Source organism: Rhineura floridana, chromosome 3 (genome assembly GCF_030035675.1).
Source record: "Rhineura floridana isolate rRhiFlo1 chromosome 3, rRhiFlo1.hap2, whole genome shotgun sequence".
Taxonomy (NCBI): domain Eukaryota; kingdom Metazoa; phylum Chordata; class Lepidosauria; order Squamata; family Rhineuridae; genus Rhineura; species Rhineura floridana.
Genome location: NC_084482.1, coordinates 301331 through 323087, shown reverse-complemented (window position 1 = coordinate 323087; position 21757 = coordinate 301331). Strand labels below are relative to the sequence as shown.

The 21757-nt window shown below is 42.6% G+C and overlaps 1 protein-coding gene and 1 long non-coding RNA gene across 6 annotated transcripts in view; one reads left to right on the top strand and one right to left on the bottom strand.

Moving 5' to 3' along the window:
• ANGPTL6 (angiopoietin like 6) overlaps nucleotides 1-21757 on the top strand; it is a 62152-nt gene that overhangs the window by 13762 nt on the left and 26633 nt on the right. The window lies entirely within an intron of this gene.
• Nucleotides 307-21389, bottom strand: LOC133379121 (uncharacterized). 2 transcript variants are annotated; one of them, XR_009761115.1, is made up of 3 exons: nucleotides 21113-21389; nucleotides 18703-18780; nucleotides 307-616 (listed from the first exon to the last, which is right to left on the bottom strand). It is a non-coding gene; the product is annotated as an uncharacterized LOC133379121 (long non-coding RNA). The 2 variants fall into 2 exon arrangements; XR_009761116.1 differs by lacking the exon at nucleotides 21113-21389 and adding an exon at nucleotides 19314-19402.

The window sequence follows — 21757 nt, the reverse complement described above, 5'->3', positions numbered from 1 at the left end:
TCTATCCAGCAGTTTGGAAACGTTGCCAATTCACATCTATATTTAGAACAAAGTTACTTATTAATGCAGATATTTTATTCCATCTTCTTTCTGTTCAGCTTTGTGAAACATATTTTAGGAATCCTGGATTCTGTTCATCAAGCGTCTGGGTGGAGGGCAGAAGCTAGGAAATAAATTTTATTAATAATTTTATATTTATTTATTTATATCCTGCCTTTCCTCCCAGCAGGAGCCCAGGGCGGCAAACAAAAGCACTTTAAAACATAAAAACAGACTCTAAAATACATTAAAACAAAACATTTAAAAAACATTTTATGAAGATTTTATGAAGAATAATGAAGATAGAAGGTATCCAAAATATGTCCCACAACTCTGAGACAGGACATAGGTATTGATTTGTTACAAGTATATCCCTCACACCTTTTCTCCAAGGAGTTTAGGGTGGTGAGTTTTTTTAATCTTCACACTAATCAGGCTGAATCAGAGTGACTTGGCCAGCCTGCCTTATAGCTGAACAGGGAACCGTGTTTCCACACCACTGCTCAGTCATGACAGATGTCGTCTGTTCAACTTTTTCTTCATTTCTGAGATGTATTCTCTGCTCAGGAACTGGGATCTAGTAGATTTGAAAAAGAAAGTTTTGTTGCTACATGTAAAAAAAGATAAAATGTTTAACGAGTTATCAGAAGGTCAGCTATCCTGGGTTATGTCTAGGATTGCCAACCAGCTAATTTAATTTCACAGTTGCATCAGAGGCAGCAGTGCATTGTACATTATGTATTTTTCTCCTTTGCATAAACCAGAAACCTTCATGTCTGTGTGGTAGACATTGATAGACTACACAGCTCAACACGATTTATATGAACATCTTTCCAAAACAGCCAGGTCCATTTGGTTGTCCTAAACAATTATCTTAGATCAATTATTTAATAGACTAACCTGGTCTTATATTTGTTTTCATTTCTATTGAAATGAAATTACATTGTATTAGTAATCTTACCTTTTATTCAATTTATTAATTTTATTTTATTCGATTTATTAATCGCCCATCTGGCTGGATTTACCAGCCACTCTGAGCGATGTACATAACAAAACATATAAAACAACAGAATATCAGAAAGCAAACAATAAAAACTGTAACAATAAATGATAACTAAACAACAAGGTAGAGGCAACTCAGTTTCAGTAACAGGCTTCTCGCCTGTATGGTCTGAGGTGTAACTAGAGATAGGAGTTCCTGATGTAAGTCTTCCCATCCAGGCATAAAACCAGTGTGGGAGATAGTCCATTTATAAGATCAAAAACCGGCATCTCCCCCACCCCAGCATCCAGCAGTTCCAGCGAGGAGAGGGGTGGAAAAACCAGCCTCTCAAAAACAAAACTAACAGAGCAGTTCTTCTTAGAGAAGCCTTGGCGAAGGGGCCAGAGTGTAAATGCCGCCGATATCAGGCAAGTGGATGAAGGTTGTATCGAAGGGCGGTAGCCGCTGCAGGGGCGCTACCTGTATAATTCCAAAGTGTGTTTATGGCTTTTGTCAATGGAAGTCCATGACTCTGGGGTCGGAGGGTCAGGAGGGGTTATTTGTTGGTTAATATCTTGTAATTCTGTTAAATAAACAATAAAAGTTAATATAAAAATGTATTTTTCCACTTTGCATAATATATTGGTTAAAAAAAACCCAAGAAGCAGGTTTGCTTCATGGGGGAAAGCAACATGTTCAGTGGCACTTTAATATGACTTTTTAAAAAGGTTGTTCCCTTTTTTTAAAAAAAAACCCCAATACTCCACACATGCTCAGATACACTCTAGCCAGGATCCAGAATTTCTCAGAGTAAAGGAACTATCTGTGGAGCAGAGGAAGAGAGATGGGTGGTGGTGATAAGGCCTTGCAGCTGTAATCTCTTGATTTCTGTCCCATATTAGGCATTTCTGTTTTGTTGTAAACTAAATCCCCTGCAAATCATGAGATATAATAGTCCATGCTATTCAGTACAACACAATACAGCACATGCTTCAAGTAATTGTTTTTATTTCTGGATTTACACATCTAAAAATGTAAATGGGTAGAGGAGATCCTCAGGACAGAAAAGGATAAAGCAAGGGCTGTTAGCAAAGGTGTTTTTCTTCTTCTTTTAAATCCATTGATATATCCAATGGATCTGAAACCAGGCATGGAATTTAGATTGCTTAGAATTTTGGTTTTCATATTTGTAATTCAAGGGGTATCCCTTGTGGCTATGAGTTTGAAAATCTGCAAGCAGCAACTGTAAAAGGCCATGCTTAAGACTGAACAAAAGACATGTTTGAACTCCTCTTTGGTTTGTAAACTATCATCTTAGGGCCAAACTATTTTGGGCCTCCCCTGATTTCCTTTTTATTCATGATGATTTGTGGCCATGCTGCTATTGGGGCAACCGCAGATAATCCCACTTTCACTACAGCTGAGCCTGCAAAGTTTTGGATGGTCGCATTGCTTCATTTCCAGTCAGTACATATCCTTTAACTTTCTGCTAAAACCCTGTAACTTTTTATAGCACATAACTTTTTTTGTCCTGCTTTTATTGTGGTACAGCCCTTCTGGACAGCAGATTGGGGGAACATCACAGAGCAAACTAAAGCAGAATAAATCCACCACAAATGCACTGTTATTGTGTCAAGAACATGTTGCAGAATACATCTGCAATAATACACCAGTCTGGAAGGATCCATTGGCACCAACAGGGGGGGTTCTCCCTAAAGCAAATATCAGGTTCAGAGAACACATTTTCCTAAGGGCTGCAGCAGGGGAGGAAAGAATTAAAATCCTCCTTCCACCCCTGCTGTCATCCCAATAATGATTAGCCCCCCCTCAGCTGATGCTATTTGCATTAAAAAAAACACTGCATATGAAATACAAAGGCACAAGTTTTGTCTCTTAATTGACTTGTAGCTTACTTCTTGCAAGGCAGGTCTTGCACAAAAACTTAGCTTAACAAATCAGGGTTTTACACTGGTTCTTGAAAGCCTCAATCCTTATGAGATACAACAGGTTAAATGCATACCTTGAAACTTAGATTTATCTAAGTGTATGATAACTAACTTGCAGGGGATCTTAGGTCTTTCAAAGTGTTCGTTTTTCACTACCAGCTTTGGATTTGTAAAGTTTTTAAAAAAAAATAAAATACCAGGGATCCATTAGTAGTCCTGTGTGTGTGTAAGAGCAAGTCAGTGAGAGGCAGGCAGGCAGGCAGAGGGAGGTGACTAAGGGTGAAATAGCATGAGATTGGGCAAATCTGTCAATTTTGGTTTCTTTCAGTTTCTCCTTTTTGCAGAGTTCACTTCTCCACATTTCCACATCAGCTTGCAATTAAAAAAAAGTTGTCATGAACCTTCATCAGCATTTTAGTGAATTTATCCTAATGTACACATTTGTATGCAATTTTCTCTAATATACACATTTTTGCAAAGCAATTTCCCAAATATAACACATTTTTGTATGTTATTTGTGCTAATATATGCATTTTTATACACACATTGGCCTATTGCATGCACTTTTATGAACATTACTTACCTAGCTAACTGCATTTCAAAATATGGAGAACAAATTTTAAAGAATGGCTGTTTCGGTTCATATGTTCCTCTGGAAAGTGTGAATTAAGTAGCTCCACCTTTATATGTGAACTAAATTGAATTTCTCCCCCACTCCTACTTAGAAGTAACTCCCACTGAACTCAGTGAGACTTCTGTCAGATCTGTGTCACCATTAATAGGATCTGGCTGGCATAGAAATACAGTAAGACCTCAGTTAACAAAGTAGATGCGTTCCTGGACATTACTTTTTTAACAGAAACTTTTGTACCAGAGGTAGGAATAACATGGAAAGAATAGGGATAGGTTTCTACACCTGCTCAAGATGGTGGAAGAAAGCAAGAGATCTCTTTAATGGAAAGCAGACACAGGCTTGTCAGTTTCATCCTGGCAAAGGAAAGGCACAGGCCTATCAGTTTATTGATAGTAAAGCAAAGACACATACTGGTCAGTTTCAGCTTAAAGCAAAACCATAGGCTTGAAAGTTTATCCATAGCAAAGCAAAGTAGGTCAGTTTCACCTTTTAAAAAAGCCTTCCTTGAAAGGAGCTTCTTTCCTGGAGGATTGGTTAACTGAGGTATTACTGTATGGTCAAAAGCAAGATAGCTAATAATCTCCTCCCTTGGCCAAGTTGCCTGAAGGAGGCCACATTTAGAGGAAGGAGTTTCCCCCTCAGTAGAGATCCATCTGTCACTGGCCTTTGCATTTTACTATTTTAATCTCCCTCCCTCCCTCTTGAGAGCTGGCGTGAGAACAGGGTCAGGGTCCAGAGGTTGGTTAAAGAAGCAGCGATAAGCCCCATATGGGGCTGCCCAGGGGGCCTGGAAATGGACACTGTTTACACAGGAACTAGGAGCCATCTGTCTCAGGGTGTACCACCAGCATCCCTCCCCTCAAGCCCCCAAGAGACGCTGCTCTAAATCTATACTCTTGTTTTCCCCAGACCCTGTCTAGAGTTGGTCAGAGTGAAACACCCCTCCTTGCTTGTTCATAAAGTTCCCCACAGTAGTAGAGACAGGCAGCAAATGATGTAAGGAAAGTTTAGCATTCTTACGCCTGAATTTTAGTTTTGGTTAGCTACAACACAAATATTTCACCTACTTGGACTGTAGTAGATGTTCAATATTTCTTCCAAATTCTCACACGTTAATAACATTCATGTATGATGTTTATGCAAAAGTACAAAGGGAAGCATCAAAGCAACTTTTTTTGTGAAAACATGGGTCTTTACATGCAATACTTTCATTGTCTCTAAGTAATGCTTAGCCATATGTATTGTTCTGAGAGCTGGTTTAAAAAGTATTCAATGCAACTGTACCTGTTTCTGTACTGAGGATACCTTTGAAAAATTGGTTCTGCCCATTTTCAGCATATTTCATTGTGGATCAAGAAAAAGGCAGCCAAGAAAGGCACCTATTGTCTAGTCCCCATAAGATCACCCACATATCTTCCTCCCTGTTTCTGAAGCAGTTTTGCAACTTTCTGAGCAATTGTTCAGGAAAGGATAACACTATATACATCTAAATGTATGTATGCCCCTTTAGTATTTATTTAAACAAGCCAAGGAGATTTCTGAAGCACATGGGGAGCTGCAAGATAGATGGCTGAGCCAGCATTCATCTTGCTGGCATGTATGTCTGTAAGGCAAGTTGTGAAGCCAGGATCACACCACACAAATTGGTCACTGTGAAAATGTTACACTGTCTTGGTCTTTACCCTCAATTATTGTGAAGGATCCAAACTTCCTTTTCTGAGGAGCTAGTGCATTCCTGGAGGAGTTGTCCAAAGGGACAGTCGTGAGGAAAGGCTCAAGCTACTCTGTTTCCCTTCCAGAATATGTCAGAATGGAACAAGTCTGTAAACACACTAGTCACCAGATCAAAGCATTTCCATCAGCCACGCATGGAGGGGAATGGGTTGATCTGTCAATCAGTTGTGAAATCTCTTTGAAGCTGATTAAAAAATGCACTTAAGCTGATCCCAACAGGCTTTATAGTAAAAAGAGGCAGGGGTTGACTAGAGTCGTGTGCCCCCATTTTCAGAAGAGAGAGGTGGAGAGACACACTAGAACCAGCAGAACAGTGAATGTGGTTTTACCCCCAAGTGTCAATGAAGAGGATCATTTGTGGCTCAACCTTCTATCTTTTCTCTGGTTGGCTGGATTCCCTGACTATCACATAAAGAATATGAATTAGGGTTCAAAATCAATTAAGAATTATATCTTGCAGAGCGACAACTAGGGACTTGTCCACATTTGAGCATTATTTAGCTGTTAATCCAGTTTTAAACTTGAATTTACTGTAGGGGAAAAGCATTGAGACTGATGATATTTGAGGTGAGCATCATGTAGGCTATGCAGATTAAATGGGAATGCAAACAGCAGAGTAAACTGCAGTGTGGAGAAGCCCTAGACAATGGGATGAGGAGGAGTAGGATCTCAGCAGAGGTTCTGTAGATGCATAGGATGTAGGGTGGCCAGGTGAAAAAAGAGGTCACGTCTCATTAACATGTAATAGTTGTATAGAAGAGGGAATTTCAGGAGGTGTAGGTTGTGTGACAAGGATATACCTGTTGACACTCCCTCTTCTACACAACTATTAAAAATTCTGCCCTTTTCAGCTGGCTTCCTAACAGGATGATGGTGAGCTGAACCAAAAATAGAGTCTGGGTGATGGATGGACAATCATGAGGAAGGGAGAAGAAGAGTCTCTCAGAAGCATGCCCTATACAGCAGAGAGGTTAGATTGGTCCCTGATGAAAGAATTGGTTGGATTGTCTGGTTTTGAGGATGAGGTCTCTCCTCCCTCTAACTCCCTGGAAGCTGGATTGGACACAAGTGTTTTCATTGAGCTGGAGGCAATTTGGCAGAAGGATTGCTGCTTGTGGTGGTCTACATGCCTGTCCCATCTCTGATAAACAGAGTTTGCAGATTTGATCAAAGGCTGCATCATGATAAAAGGAGTGTGCGTGTGCCCCATAGGAAGTAAAACTTCTTCCAAACCACTTTCAACTCTCTTAAACAAAAAATATCATCTGTCTCCATCTGAAGTGACTTGTGTTGTATCCCATCCCTACTGTGAAATCCCAAGTCCATTAATGGGAATCGCAAGGCAGCAGCCCAGAAGCAGGGAGGATGTAACCAACAGTCTCAGTGGGGACTTTAATGGCCTTTCCTGAGCCAACTTGGATCCATTTCCCAGTGCATATTGGCAAGAACTGTTGGCAGTTAAGTATGAGGCCTTCAGAGCCAGTCCTGTAAATCTAGAGCAACACCCCAACCCCTTTCCCCACAAATTAAACTCTAGATATACTTCTTGACTTCATTTTTAGAGGAGGGGGGGCAGCTGGGTGAGAAGGGAGGGGGAGAGTGGAGACTGGAAGGAAGCCTGGCTCTTCCACAGTAGGCGGTTCCTCTGAAATCCAAGATGAACCCTCTTTTTATGAATTATTTTTCTTCTCCAACTCCCATTTTGTTATTTGCCGTACCCAACTCTGAGAGGGAAGAAGAAGACAGTAGACCAAGCTTTGTCCAAGACAGGATACTCTTATGAAAATAAAAACTTTAAAAAGCTAATGGCTCTGGAACCATGTTGATGTTGATCCCTTACAGTACTTTGATTTGGAAAAGGAAAGTTGACTGACCCCATTCTTTTCAGTGGGGATATTCATTTCAGTATATGGAATTGTCATTAACAAAGATAAATGCCCTTTGGAAACAATGGGACCTGTCTGAAACCCGGGCCCCCAACTGAAATAAATGAAGGTACAAATAAGCTATAAATAAAACAAGGAATAGAGCCTGAGAGGCAGTTGAGTGGGTGACAGAGATAGACCACAATTAAGCACACTGATAGGGAGAAATGATGGTGAGTAGCAGTGATACTGTTATGGGCTTGGGGGTTGAGATAGATGATTTCTATGAGTCACCTTCCAGGCTCTGATTTGGAACCCTGCACCTGGAGGAGAGAAACCTGCTCTGCTGGTCAGATGAGTCTCTTTTGTTAATCTAACAGAGTGGCCAGGTGAGCTAATGGGGCTATCAAGTGCCCATTAACTGGGCTAGGGAGATCTCATTTTTATTGAAACTCTTCAGGACAGCCCCCCCACCCCCAGGGCCTAAGCAAGGCTTGTGCTTTTAGTTGAGTCTGAGGAAAGGCTGGGAACTGGAGACATGCAGAGAGGCTGGCTCCCTGCACCATGGCTTTGGGATGCTTCCTGTAAACCTGATAGATAAGAAAGATCTATTGGACTGCTGATGCTTTGAACCCATCCATCTTAAGCTCAGGTTGGAATGTGTGTAGATAAATAAACCATATTTCATAAAGACACCACAGGCTCCGCTGGCCTTCTTTCCAAGGAAACCAAACCTTGGGCAAGCACAGGGACCCCTGGAGATCTCTCACCGCTCGGAGATTGGGGTGGAGCGCAACAATACAGATGCATCCACGCTAGACATGTAGTATGAAATTGCCATACGTTGTTTGCTCATCTTTTATGGAGCATCCACACAAAGTTTTCATATAATTGGCATCCTGTATTTTCTCTATGGTGGTTCTCAATTGGTGATTGCAGGGCAATCTCAGAAAGTGCAGATGTTGTTAGTGCCACTCTTCCATCTTTTAAAATGGGCAGGAAATTGAGGTGGGGCAGTGACATATCGATAAAGTGAACCTATCAGGGAGCGTGGCTTGCCATTGAGCAAGATGGTTGCTTATTTCTTCTGATCCTTGAGGAGGCTTATGCTGCTAAATGTGATGGTGATATTTGCTACCCTGGGCTCCTGCTGGGAGGAAGGGTGGGATATAAATCAAATATATAAATAAATATTTGTCTGATCTGAATTATAATAGCAGAAATGACTTTGGTATGCAACCAGCACTCACTCACAGTCAGTAGAAAACTCAGAAGTTTCACAATATTGCACATGATTGCTTGGAAGATTCTGAGCTGTCACGTGCTGGGGAATCAGATATGACACGCAGAGGCCCCAAGCGGGTGAAAGGCGCAACATTGACTAGAGAGCTCTCAGAGGTGGATGGTATTTTAGCACATCTCAGACTGTTACGTACTGACATGGCAAGGGATTTGAAAGCTGCTCTGGAGCCTATAGATCGTAAATTAACCTCACTACAGGAACAATTTTCAGAAGTTGCTAAAACAGCTAGTGATGTGATGGAGCTGAGTGTCCACAATAAATCTAACCTCAACAAACTACAGTTAACTACACACATCCTTCAAATATGTTTGGAGGAGCAGGAGGATAAATATTGCAAATTGAATATCCGCTTGAGGAGGGGTCCCTGATGGAGAGGAGGGGGCTACCCCGTGGAGTTCATATTACAATGGCTTAGAGATCTGCAAGTGGCAGGAAATATTGTCCTGAAAGATATTGAACAAATTTATAGAGTGCCGGATCCTAAGACCCAAAATGGTTGCAGCTCTCAAGATATAATAAGATTTGAGAAATACAATGTTATAGATGCGACCTACAGGGTGCTACGTAATTTTCATACTTCACTGTTTGGAGCTGCAGAAATCCACATTTACCAAGATTTAAGCCTAGAAACTTTAAAGTGCAGGTGCAGCTTCAAGCCATTAACTGGAGCCCTGTAACAAGCTGGTGCCCTAGAGATGGGATTTTCCCTTCAAATTAATAGTGCATCACAGAGACAAAGTCCTAGCCGCTTCCGCTATGCTGAAGCTAAGAAATTGCTTACAAAGCTCCGTATAGAGATACCAGCAGAGTTAAAGGATTCTGAGACTTATTCAGAAAATGAGGTAATTGCTAATGAATGGTCCCCTAAGAGGGGAAAGGCTCGTTTCCGCAAGTGTGATTCTAAAGAAGACCATCAAACACAGAAGGATAAAAGAGGACCTCACAGAGAGACAATGATTGAATCTATACTTGTTTCTACTCTCAGTATTATGTCCATGGAAAATTTGAACTAATATTAATATACGTCTTTGTTACCATAAGGATGTTGCTAAAGATAAACAGCCTCCATAAGATTGGAAATATTATTTTTATAGTATATTTACTGATACAGCTAGCCCCTGTTGACTTACCCTCTAACACTCAGAGGTAGAATGTTGTCCATCCCAGTGGCTCCCCCCAGTTGGGAGGGTTCTGTTTCTTATTTGGTTACTGTTTTATCCACCCCACCCCTTTCTCTTTTTTTCTTCTTTCTTCTTTTCCCCTTTCTCTTTCTTCCTCCATTTTCCTTTTGCCAAATGGGTCCATAAAATTTGCTTTTTTCTACTTTCAAGAGTGATGACAAGTAAAATTGTCTTTAAATGTGAAGGGTCTGGGTACTGCACAAACAATCTAGAATAACTACACTCATCAAATCAGCAGACCCACACATGATCTTTTTACATGAAACCGACTAATAAAAATGTGATCTGAAGGCACTGTCTAGGAGAGTAATTCAGCTCTTTTGGCTCTTCCAAGGTATGGGGTGTCTCAATCTTGCTAACAAAGAAATGCCTGATTATGATCACGGACACACTGACAGACAGTGAGGGTCGCTATGTTTATGCCAAAGGTACAGTGGAAACAGACTTGATTACATTGGGCTCTCTTTATTATCCAAATGAAGGCCAAGAACGTTTTTTACAAAGGGTGTTAGAAGCATTTAAATAAGGCATGGTGATACTTGGTGGGAATTTGAATGCCGTCATGGATGAATGTTTAGATAGGAGCAGATCCTCATTGACAAGACCAAAGGGCCCAACAGCTATTTCTGTGTTAATATCAGAATTCAGCTTAACTGATGTCTGGTGTCATAGGTACCCACAAATCAGGGATTACACCCATTTCTCTTCCAAACATAAATCCTATTCAAGGATCGACTATATTCTCACGTCTCTTGATGCCTCAGGCAAGGTGCTGGAGGTGGGAATGGGTGTGATCTCTGTGTTTGACCATGCTCCAGTCACAATATCCTTACAACTAGACTCACATGTTTGTAACTTTTTCCTGGCGCCTACCACCTAGTGTTTTATTTAGATAAGAAATCCAAAACAGATTGCAAGAAGGCATCACCCACTACTTTGAGGAAAACATCTCACCAGACCTTGACACAGCAGTGGTGTGGGACACATTCAAATCAATTATTCAGGGACAATGCATTATGGAAGTTTCTATGCTTCAGCAGTCAAAATTAGCTGCTAGACAGCTCTTATTGTCTGAAATAGAAGCTTTGGAGAATACACAAAAACAACATGGTAGCTTGAGAATTCTTCAACAGCTGCTACACAAACACAGTGAGCTGGAAGCTCTTGATGTCAACTGGGTTAGTGCTGCGATCATCTATACCAACCACATGTACCATGAATTTGGCAACAAAAGCTCCAGAATGCTGGCACAAGCTTTGTAGAAGAAAAGGGAACACAACTGTGTAGTTCAGATTAAAGACTCGCGAGAAGCTCTTTGTTACTCAACTCAGGCTATTAACAAAGCATTTGATGACTTATACACTCAGTTATACAGTTGTAATGCCTCTAGCCCACCATGCCTTGCAGAGTATCTGGGCATCTCGCACTTGAAAACCTTATTGCAGGACCACATAGATCTGATAGATTGAGATATAACTACTGAAGAAGTATTGGCTGCAATTAAGAAGCTAAAAATGGCAAAACTCCTGGTTTGGATGGTTTTGGAGGGGAATTTTACAAGGCATTCCGGGACAGGTTAGCACTTATTTTGGCTTCTTTATTTAATGAGATACACAGCTGGTATAGCACAGTGGGGAGGAGAGCCTGGCTGGGAATCCAGAGTCTGTGAGTTCAAATCCCCACTTGTGTCTCCTGGGTGTAAAGGGCCAGCTAAAGATCACCCCCACATTGAGTGGCTCAGGGGTTACATGTCCTGCCACCTGTGCAGCCATGGGCAAGCTGCATAGTCCCAAAGAGCCCAGTTGCCCCCCGGCTGGCAGTTGCGGACAAGGAAGGGGCTGGCTTGTGCAAGCTGAGCAGGCCCTAGCCAGCTGGGGAGGACAAGCCTCAGAGGGAGGCAATGGTAAACCCCCTCTGAATACCCCTTACCATGAAAACCCTATTCATAGGGTAGCCATAAATTGGGATTGACTTGAAGGCAGTCCATTTCCATTTTTTCCATTTAATGAGATTTTGGATGGAGGCTCAAATGCCATTTTCATGGAAAGCATCAAGACTTATTACAATCTGTAAACCAGGTCGGGACCCCACTCACCTGACATCGTACTGCCCCGTTGCTCTGATCTATCAAGATATGAAACTTCTCTCTGCTATATTGGCTTATAGATTGAGTAGGGTGGTGGGGTGATATGTGGAAAAAAATCAGCAGGGGTTCGTACCCAATTGACAGATAGCAGACTCTATTTGACGGGCCTTGAATGTGATGCAGCATAGTAGACATGATAACAACCAGATTGCTTTAGTTTCACTGGACATTTACAAGGCTTTTGACAGGATTACGTGGCCATACCTATATGGAGTATTACAACAAATGAACTTGGGGGTGAAGTTCATGAATGTTATTTACTATTTTATTCTGATGTGTCTGCCATGGTTAGAGTTAATGGTATGGACTCAGCTCCTTTTCTTTTGAGGACAGGAACTCACTAGGGATGTCCTTTATCTCCACTTTTATTTATTTTATCTATGGAAGCATTAGCAAAGAATAAGGCAGAGTCCACTTATAGAGGGAATTAAAATAGAGGGTGAGTCACATACCATTAATATATTTGCTGCTGGTGTGTGTTATTTCTTAAAAGTCCTGCTAGAGCAATACTGGAACTGAAAAATATTTTCAGGTTGTATCAGGTCTGGAGGTGAACCATCAGAAATCTTCAATGCTCTGTCTTGCCATCCCATTGGAAATGCAACAACAGGTGGCTAAAGATAATGGTCTTCTACTTCAGGCTAGCAGTATTAAATACTTAGGAGTCGTTCTCCTGAAAGACGTGATACAGCTTTAAAAGTGTAACTTTGGTCCCCTGGTCAAAGATGTTAAAAAAGACTTGCACAGGTGGGCTATGGTACACCTTACTTGGTTGGGAAGGGTTGCAGCAATAAAAATAGCTGTGCTACCCCAATTTTTAATCCTATTTCAAGTGCTCCTAATTATACTATCACCAAAAGAGATTGCTAGATGGCAACAATTGATAAGTAGCTTCATTAATTTTGGAAAATGCTAGAGGATAAACAAAACAAAACATTCCTGGGCAAGGTCTTGGAACGGGTGGTTGCTGGCCAGCTCCAGGCGCTATTGGATGAAACTGATTATCTAGATCCATTTCAATCGGGTTTTAGGCCCGGTTTTGGCACTGAGACAGCCTTGGTCGCCCTGTATGATGACCTATGTTGGGAGAGGGACAGAGGGAGTGTTACTCTGTTGATTCTCCTTGATCTCTCAGCTGCTTTTGATACCATCGACCATGGTATCCTTCTGGGGAGGCTCGCGGAGTTGGGAGTTGGAGGTACTGCTTGGCAGTGGTTCCGCTCCTACTTGGCGGGTCGTCTCCAGAAGGTAGTGCTTGGGGAACATTGCTCGACACCGCGGGCTCTCCAATATGGGGTCCCGCAGGGGTCAGTTTTGTCCCCCCTGCTTTTTAATATCTACATGAAGCCGTTGGGAGAGGTCATCAGGAGTTTTGGAGTGCGTTGTCATCAGTATGCTGATGACACGCAGCTCTACTTCTCCTTTTCATCTTCTTCAGGTGAGGCTGTCGATTTGCTGAACCGTTGCCTGGCCTCGACAATGGACTGGATGAGAGTTAACAAACTGAAGCTCAATCCAGACAAGACTGAGATGCTGTTGGTGGACGGGTTCTCTGATCGGATGGTGGATATATACCCTGTCCTGGACGGGGTTACACTCCCCCTAAAGGACCGGGTTCGTAGTCTGGGAGTCTTTTTAGACTCTTCCCTCTCACTTGAGGCTCAAGTAGCCTCGGTGGTTAGGAATGCGTTTTACCAACTTCGGTTGGTAGCCCAGCTACGTCCCTATTTGAGTAAAGAGGACCTTACATCAGTGGTACATGCTCTGGTAACCTCACGTTTGGATTACTGTAATGCGCTTTACGTAGGGCTACCTTTGAAGACAGTTCGGAAGCTACAACTAGTGCAAAATGCGGCGGCCAGATTGCTGACAAGGACCAAGCAGTCCGAGCATATAACACCTGTTCTGGCCAGCTTGCTCTGGTTGCCAATATGTTTCCGGGCCAGATTCAAAGTGTTGGTATTGACCTATAAAGCCTTATACGGTGCGGGACCACGATACCTGGCGGAACGCCTCTTCCGATATGAACCGGCCCGTACACTACGTTCTGCTACGAAGGCCCTCCTCTGGGTTCCAACTCATAGGGAGGCCCGGAGGGTGATGACAAGATCTAGGGCCTTCTCAGTGGTGGCCCCCGAACTATGGAACAGTCTCCCTGAGGAAGTACGCCTGGCGCCGACTCTGCTCTCCTTCCGGCGCCAGGTCAAAACCTTCCTATTCTCTGAAGCATTTTAAGTTACATTGATCTAATTTTAAAAATGTTTATTGTATTGTTGATTGTATTTTAATATTATTTTGTTATTCATTGTATTTTTATACTATTTTATGTTCACCGCCCAGAGAGCTATCGCTAGTCGGGCGGTATATAAATTTAATAAATAAATAAAATAAATAAACTACCTTGTATAAATTACAAGCAGAGGGGGGCTTGGGTGTCCCTCAGTTGCAACTATACTTTGAAACAATTTGAAATAGTTACTGCAGATAATCAGGAGTAACTATGAAGTGGATTGGGTGAGAATGAAAGCACCCCAATTGCAAACATCAGTTAGAGCCATACCTTTTGGTAAATTGAGCTCACTCAATGTCCTGCCCAGAGCTGAAGGATTCAGACTGAGGCTAAGTGATATCTTTCTCTCTCTTTTTATTAAAGTTATAGTTACATCCAAAGTGGTGCGCTTCATTCACCTTTCTACTCTGACTCACTACTTTTCCTAACTAACCTAACTAAGCAGTCTCTGCAAAGTTTGGGGAAAGTTGAGTCAGCACTTGTGCCTTGGAAGGCACCGATTTAAGTAGGGAAGGTTTTCGTGTGCAAGTGGCAGCTCTGCCTGAATTCCACCTTTTGAAAGTCTCTCTCCTCGTGTGGGGCGAGGGGAAGGGGGAGTCTCAGATGGCACATCAGGTAGGGGGGCTTCGCTAGATGACAGCGTGGGCTCTGGAAGCTGAACGCTGATTGGCTGGGAAGCATTTGAAGTGTCTGGCGGGGATTCCTGTGCAGCCATGGATGGCCTGATCGGGGAGTTGCTTCCCAACTGCTCTGGCATTGGACTTGCAGGAGGGACAGGAACTGTATCCATGGAAGTGCTGGGCATAGGAGTTTGGGGTCTGCCAGGACACTCCTCACTAGTCTCCCTTCCTCCCACTTCCCAAGGAACATTGTCCTCATCTGACTCTACTTGCTGATCTAGCTCCCTCTTAGTCTGGGGTACAACACTCAAGCTACAAGAACTAGTGAACCCTTATCTCAAGGCCACTATTTTGATTTGGGAAAGATGGGCAACACTATTAACTCCTATAGATTCACCTCTCCTCCCATTTTTGGAGCACCCCAGATTTTGAAACCTGGCCAAATTTAATAAATATAAACACTGGGAATTGAAGGGGCTTTATAAAATATTGGATTTATTTGCTAATGGTTGCCCTATCACAGAAGAGCAAATGCGACTCAAGCCTGGAGAAATACAGCCTTCTTGGCTTCAGATAATGCAGGTTTGATCCTTTGCTAAGTATATTCACATAAATGGGCCACTTCAACAGCTGACATTTTATGAAAAACTGTGCGAGTTCTAGTCATAACCTGAAAGGGAAGATTTCTTTGATATATAAGGGTCTTTTCTCAGTTCACTTTGGGATGACCTCAGGTGTAAAGTTGCTCTGGGAAGCTGATATAGGCAAAGAAATATATATTAATTGTTGGAACAGTCAGTGGAGGAGACCACCTTTTCGCACTATTTTGGCATGGAAGAAAGAATCTTTACTGAAAGTGGTAGGTGGTGGTGCACTCCTTTGCAACTACAGCAAATTAATCCAACCATAGCACCTTATTGCTCACGGCTGTTGTGAACGGGGCACATACTTCCATATGTGGTGAATGTGCCCCATTGTGGCAGGGTTCTGGACTGGGGTGTTCCAGGAAGTCACAGACATAGTGGGTCAAATTGTGTCCCCAAACCCAGAGGTGGCCTTGTTATCTATCACACCACAGAAAATGCAGGGTCTACTTCATAAAGACTTAATCTATACTCTGTTAGCAGCTGCCAAATTAGTTATAGCTCAACACTGGGGCTCTGCTTTGCCTCTCAAAATAGAAATCTGGTGGCAAAAGGTATGGCATCTTGTTCTTATGGAGCGCCCAACACACCAAAGCCATCTGGACAGGTGGCTTCAAGTAAAAAACACTTTTGAAGGTACGTGGTGGCCGCTTCCACAATTTTCTAATAGTGGTAAGTGACTATTTAAACCCAAAGGGGCATAAGCAGCCTTTTGGATGGGTATGATTCAGATGTGACCATTTTCTGAAGCAGTTATTCAATACAGTATAGAAGTTATATTGACTCTATACAGAAGTTATATTATTATTGGAGTCTGATATTAGACTGAGATTAGACAAGTGCCCTCCTTGCGGAACTTCAGGGGCATCATGAAGGGTTACTGGTTCCAGCAGGCATTGTAAGGTAGTGCTTGGTTTTATGATAAATTATTGTTTTATTTTCTGTATGATTTCTTTTTATGTACACTGCTTAAGCAGTGCTTAAATATGTTAAATAAATAAATTATCCTAACTTTTTTGAGGAGCACCATTTTATGACCCTGTTTCTTTAAGAGATCTTTTACTTATTGCTAAAATACTTTTCTGACTATTTTTTAAATGACAGAGAAGTGTAATGCTATAACACCATAATACCGTATATTTTTTGTAGTATAGCATTACAGCACTATTTCACCACATAACAAATTAACAGTACAGCAGTATGGTGTTCAAGCTATACCTCTCTTTAACACAAGGTGCTTCCAACCAGGACCAGGAATTGCTGCTCACATATGCAACACCCACATAATGTCATCATCAAAATGCCAGCCTGTACTTTTTTATATTTAATCCAAATTTCTCTTTACCACAGAAAATCCAGTAAGTAAAAATAACCCACTATATAACACAGCCACCATTAGTTTGGAAGCTTGTTAGCACTTTTTTGGGGGTTGGGGGGTTGGGCAGTTTGTTACATTTATGAGGATGATCTCTGGGTGATCTCTGTTGCCTTTTGTTTGCTCCTCACCTGAGCGCAACCTAATCATTTTGTTTCCAGTGGCCCTTAATAACAAACAAAATGCAAATATTTTCAACCAATTGCCACATGCTGATAACCTGGTTTGAGAGAACTATTCCCTCAAGATCTCCACCAAGTAAATGTGATGGTTTCCCACAGGGTGTATGATCACAGCACAAACAACAGAGGTTTTGCATAATATCAGCATTTCATTGCTGCTGTGGTTTTTGGGATGGGGGGGTGCATGGTTGTGCATTTAGCAGTTATAGAAACCTACAGGGTATTCTTAATTTTGGGGGATATTGTCAACCACCCTTATAAAATCAAAGACCAGAATGACATAGCTAAACATCACCCTTGCACAATGCCATGGTACTATTTTTAAAAAAAAAAAAATCAATTTTTTTAAATAGATAATTGCCCCCCACCAAAAACTACAAGTTACCATTTATTATTATTATTATTATTATGAGGAAGAAGAAGAAGAAGCAACCAAAACTGCAATCCAATACATGTCTATTCAGAAGTAAGCTCCATTGGGTTCAATGGGACTTACTCCCAGGTAAGTGTGTATTGGACTGGAGTCATAATTAAACAACAACAAATATGTTCATAAGTAAAACAAATAAAAAACACAAAAGCAAGTCGTACAAAAATATCAAAATACATCAGTACAACATCAAAAAACTGTAACAATGTATATATTTCATGAAAAATCTCATAAATATTATAAAAAAGAAACATAAATCAGTAATAAATCTTTTTTATGAAAAAGAAACACATAAAAATAATACAGTAACCAAACTCATTCACCTAAACATTCGCACTACTCAAATATAATTTAAACACACAACCCTCACATATGTAGTCACTCAACTGCTTTCTCCTTACACTCATCAGTCTATACGCACTCAACTCTCATTTAATTAAAACTCTCAATGATTCAACTAACCATTAATCATGTACAGAAAAATAGATCTGCTGAATAAAAACAATCCAATAGCAGCAGGCAGGGCCGGCTCCACAGGGCAGCCAGGTGGGGCCCTGGCCGAGGACCCTGCAGCCCTGAGGGGCCCCTGAAGGGCCCCTTGTTATGGTGGGGAGTAGCCCTCCCCTTCCACAGCAAAAGCCTGCCGTGGATAGCAGGGAGGGAGCTGTCCACCCGCTTGCTCCCCCCTCTGCCCACTCGCTTGCCCTCCCCCTCGCCTGCTCACTCACTTGTCTGCCCTCTCCCAACGCCTGCTCGCCCGCCTGACCTCCTGCTCGTCCACCCGCCTGGTAGGTAGGTAGGTGGGGCATGCGTGTGGGTGTGAGGGCCCAGGGCAGGCCCTGTCATGCCTGAGGCCAGCCCTGGCAGCAGGGAAAACCCTCCACCATTCATTCTCATCCATCTCTCACCTGGAGCAATATAGGCACCCTTTACTCACCGTTACCTAGAGAGATTAATCCCTTCACCCTCCCCAAGCTCTCTGTGGGTGTTGAGCACAGCCACTAGCACACTTGATGCCTGCCACCTCAAAGCGAGCATCCCAGTTAATCAAATAAAAATAAGTGAAAACTGTATCTGTTACAGAACAACAATGCCCCCCAAACAAAGGGAATAGCTATGGGCTGGTAGCATTTGCTGCTGTATACTTCTGGTGAAAAAAAACCTGTTTGTAAAAAAAGGGCACGCAGACATGTACAGAAATACCTACACACATGCATATAACAAAAAAGTTAGTGGAGGGTGTAGGAGGAGTAATTCACAGGAGGAACCAAAAATCACAGTACAGGGCATTTTCAGACTGTCATGATTTTCAGAGAAATTCAGTCACGTACCACAGTAACCACAGATATATTATTTCAAACTCAGCTCACTGATGTGGATGGCCAATGGTGGAATAATAACAAATATGTCTGGGGAAAAAACAGAATGGGTGAAAGCTAATGTGTCAATCACACACACATGCACGCACACGCACGCACACGCACGCACGCGTGCACGCGCACACACACACACAAATTGGATCTGAACAACCCATTTGCAATATAAAGCCCCAAATATAGTAATAATTAAAAGACTGAAAGGGAAAAGGAGAGTCATAAAATGGCCCCCACCCAAAGGGTTATAATGAATGTGTGCTGAGTTTCAAAGGGCCCTACTCAGGGCTGGCTCCAGGTTTCTTGGGGCCCTGGCCATAGGGTGTCAGAGGGCCCCTTGGCCCCACCCCTTAAACCACACCTTTCCACCTTGGCTCCTCCCCTTTAAACTTAAAACCTGGTTAAACTAAAACAAAGAGAACCAGTGTGGCATAGTGGTTAGAGTGCTGGACTATGACCTAGGAGACCAGGGTTCGAATCCCCACACAGCCATGAAGTGCACTTGGGCCAGTCACTGCCTCTCAGCCTCAGAGGGAGGCAATGGTAAACCCCCTCTGAATACCACTTACCATGAAAACCATATTCACAGAGTCACCATAAGTCGGAATCGACTCAAAGGCCGTCCATTTCCATTTTCCAAACGAAAACAAAATTTTAGTTATGATATGACAACACCTTATTGTAAAAACAAAAACAAAAACTTTAGTATCTCATTAGGTGCCTTTTAAATACCTCTAAGTTATACTGTTGACAAAAATTAGAGGTATAACTTACAGTGCAATCCAATACATATCTACTCAGAAGTTAACTCCATTGGATTCAATAGGACCTACTCCCAGGTAAGTGTGTATTGGATTGCAGCCTTAATCTGCAATCCTATGCACACTTACCTGCCACCCTGGGCTCCTTTGGGAGAAAGGGTGTGATATAAACTGAATAAATAAAAAAAAAGACTGATTGGCACTTATATCCAAGTAGACATAGGATTGCACTGACAGAGATAGAACTTGAGACATAACTTAGATGTAAACAAAAAATGTGCATAACTTAAACAACCATCATAAATTTTACCTCTTCCGCTGCAATTTTCTGAAAATTAACAGGCAACTAAAACACGTTCCGCCCAGTTTTTTCAGTAGTGCTCACCTCCAGACCATGAGAAAAGCACGCATGCTGGGCTAGCAAGGGGGAGGCAACCAAAGGACTTCTGCCAGATCAGAGACAGGCAAGACAAGAGAGGACTAGGTAGCATCCACCTACCAAAAACTACTCCAAGGAACACAGTACAAGAAAATAACACCACCTCATGCAAATACAGAACTCCTCAAGTTCATCTGCACGCTACCTCCACCCGCTTCAGGAAGAAACCAGCACAAGAAGCCAGTCCCTTTCATAACTCTCTTTACCATGTAATAAAGGAACAACACAGATATTAATTTTAGAAAGGGTGTGAGAGAGAGGAAGAAACATCTGCCAGTGAAAAGTGTTTGTTCCTTTAACTGGGGCTGCAGTCCTATGCACATTTGCCTGGGAGGGGGGAAGCCCTATGAAACTCAGGCACACAAGGATTGTAATTTTGTGTGTTTGCTTTCAAGTTTGCTTCCTCCCCCTCTAGCCTGTCCCGAGTTCCTGCCTCTACACATGCATGCTGGCAAAGCAAAGCCCCCTCCACCTCTTAAGGGGGGGTAGGGAAGAGAAGCATCACCAGCCTGAGCCTCTCTTGAGCCTTGATCCAGGCACGGGTTGAAAGCAAAAGCAACAGTTCCAAAAAGGACACATGTGAATGGGCTTTCAACATCACCTCCTTCCGAAGGCTAGGCTTGCCCTTGCAGCAAAGGACTTTAGAAAAAAGTCATTAAAAGTTTGCAAGGTGGTATGCCAAATATACATGAACAGGGGCAATGCTTTTTTGTTATTGTTTTCTATATGAAAATGAAATGGACTGCCTTCAAGTTGATTCTGACTTATGTTTTCATGGTAAGCAGTATACAGAGGTAGTTTACCATTGCCTTTCTCCGAGGCTAAGAGACAGTGACTGGGCTAAGGTCACCAGTGAGCTTCATGGCTGTGTAGGGATTCGAACCCTGGTGCTCCTCATATCTCAATATCTCAATAAATTGAAAAAAGCCTCTCCCACCCCTGCCTTCTTCCTGCACCCCTCTCCCTTTGCTACTGAATTTGTGATGAACTTTTAATAAAAAGGGGGAGAGAAAATATGACTTAAAATACTTGCTTTGCAAGAGGATCCCTTGCCTCACTGTGCTTTTGCTGGCAGCTGCTATTGCTTTCCATTCCAGCAACTGGAGCGCCCCAAAAGGTCTTCCTTGGGTCCTTTGAGTTCGCTCGAGAGCCGGAAGTGTATGCATACCTCTCCTTCTTGCTCGATACGGTGATCCTTCCCTCTTGAAGGAGGAGAAGCATCCCAGCCGACTCTGAAGGGAAAGATTGAGGCTTTGAGGGGAAAGAAGATAGAGGTGGCAGCAGCAGCAGCAGCAAAAAGAGAAATGCAACTAATTATAGCACTCCAAAACGGCTTCCTTGTGCCTTTTGCAACTGCTCCTCTCTCGATAGCACAACAGAGAGCCGGAAGTGTATGTGTGCCTCTCCTCCTCCGGAGGAGGAGACTAGGCATGCGCAGAAGGAGGAAGCTTCCAAGCCGGCTCTGAGGGGAAAGAACAAGATTGAGGCTTTGAGGGGCAGTATTAAGGTGGGGGTGGCAAAAGGAGAAGCGCTGGGGTGGCAGGGATGGGCTGAGACTGGTGAAGGGGCCCAACCTGGCTGCCCTTTAGAACCGGCCCTGGCCCTCCCCATAGCAGCTATATCAGGCACACTTGTATGGGTAGAACAACAGGTGGGCTATACACATAGAAAAAGCATGATAGTGTGAAAAGGCAACGGCAATTTCTCTTGTAGCTTACTATAGAAGAGCAATGATAGGAGCTGAGCCACCATTCTGGAATGAGAAAACTACCCTTGAAGAAATTGGAGGACTTATCCACATGGGAGCATTTCT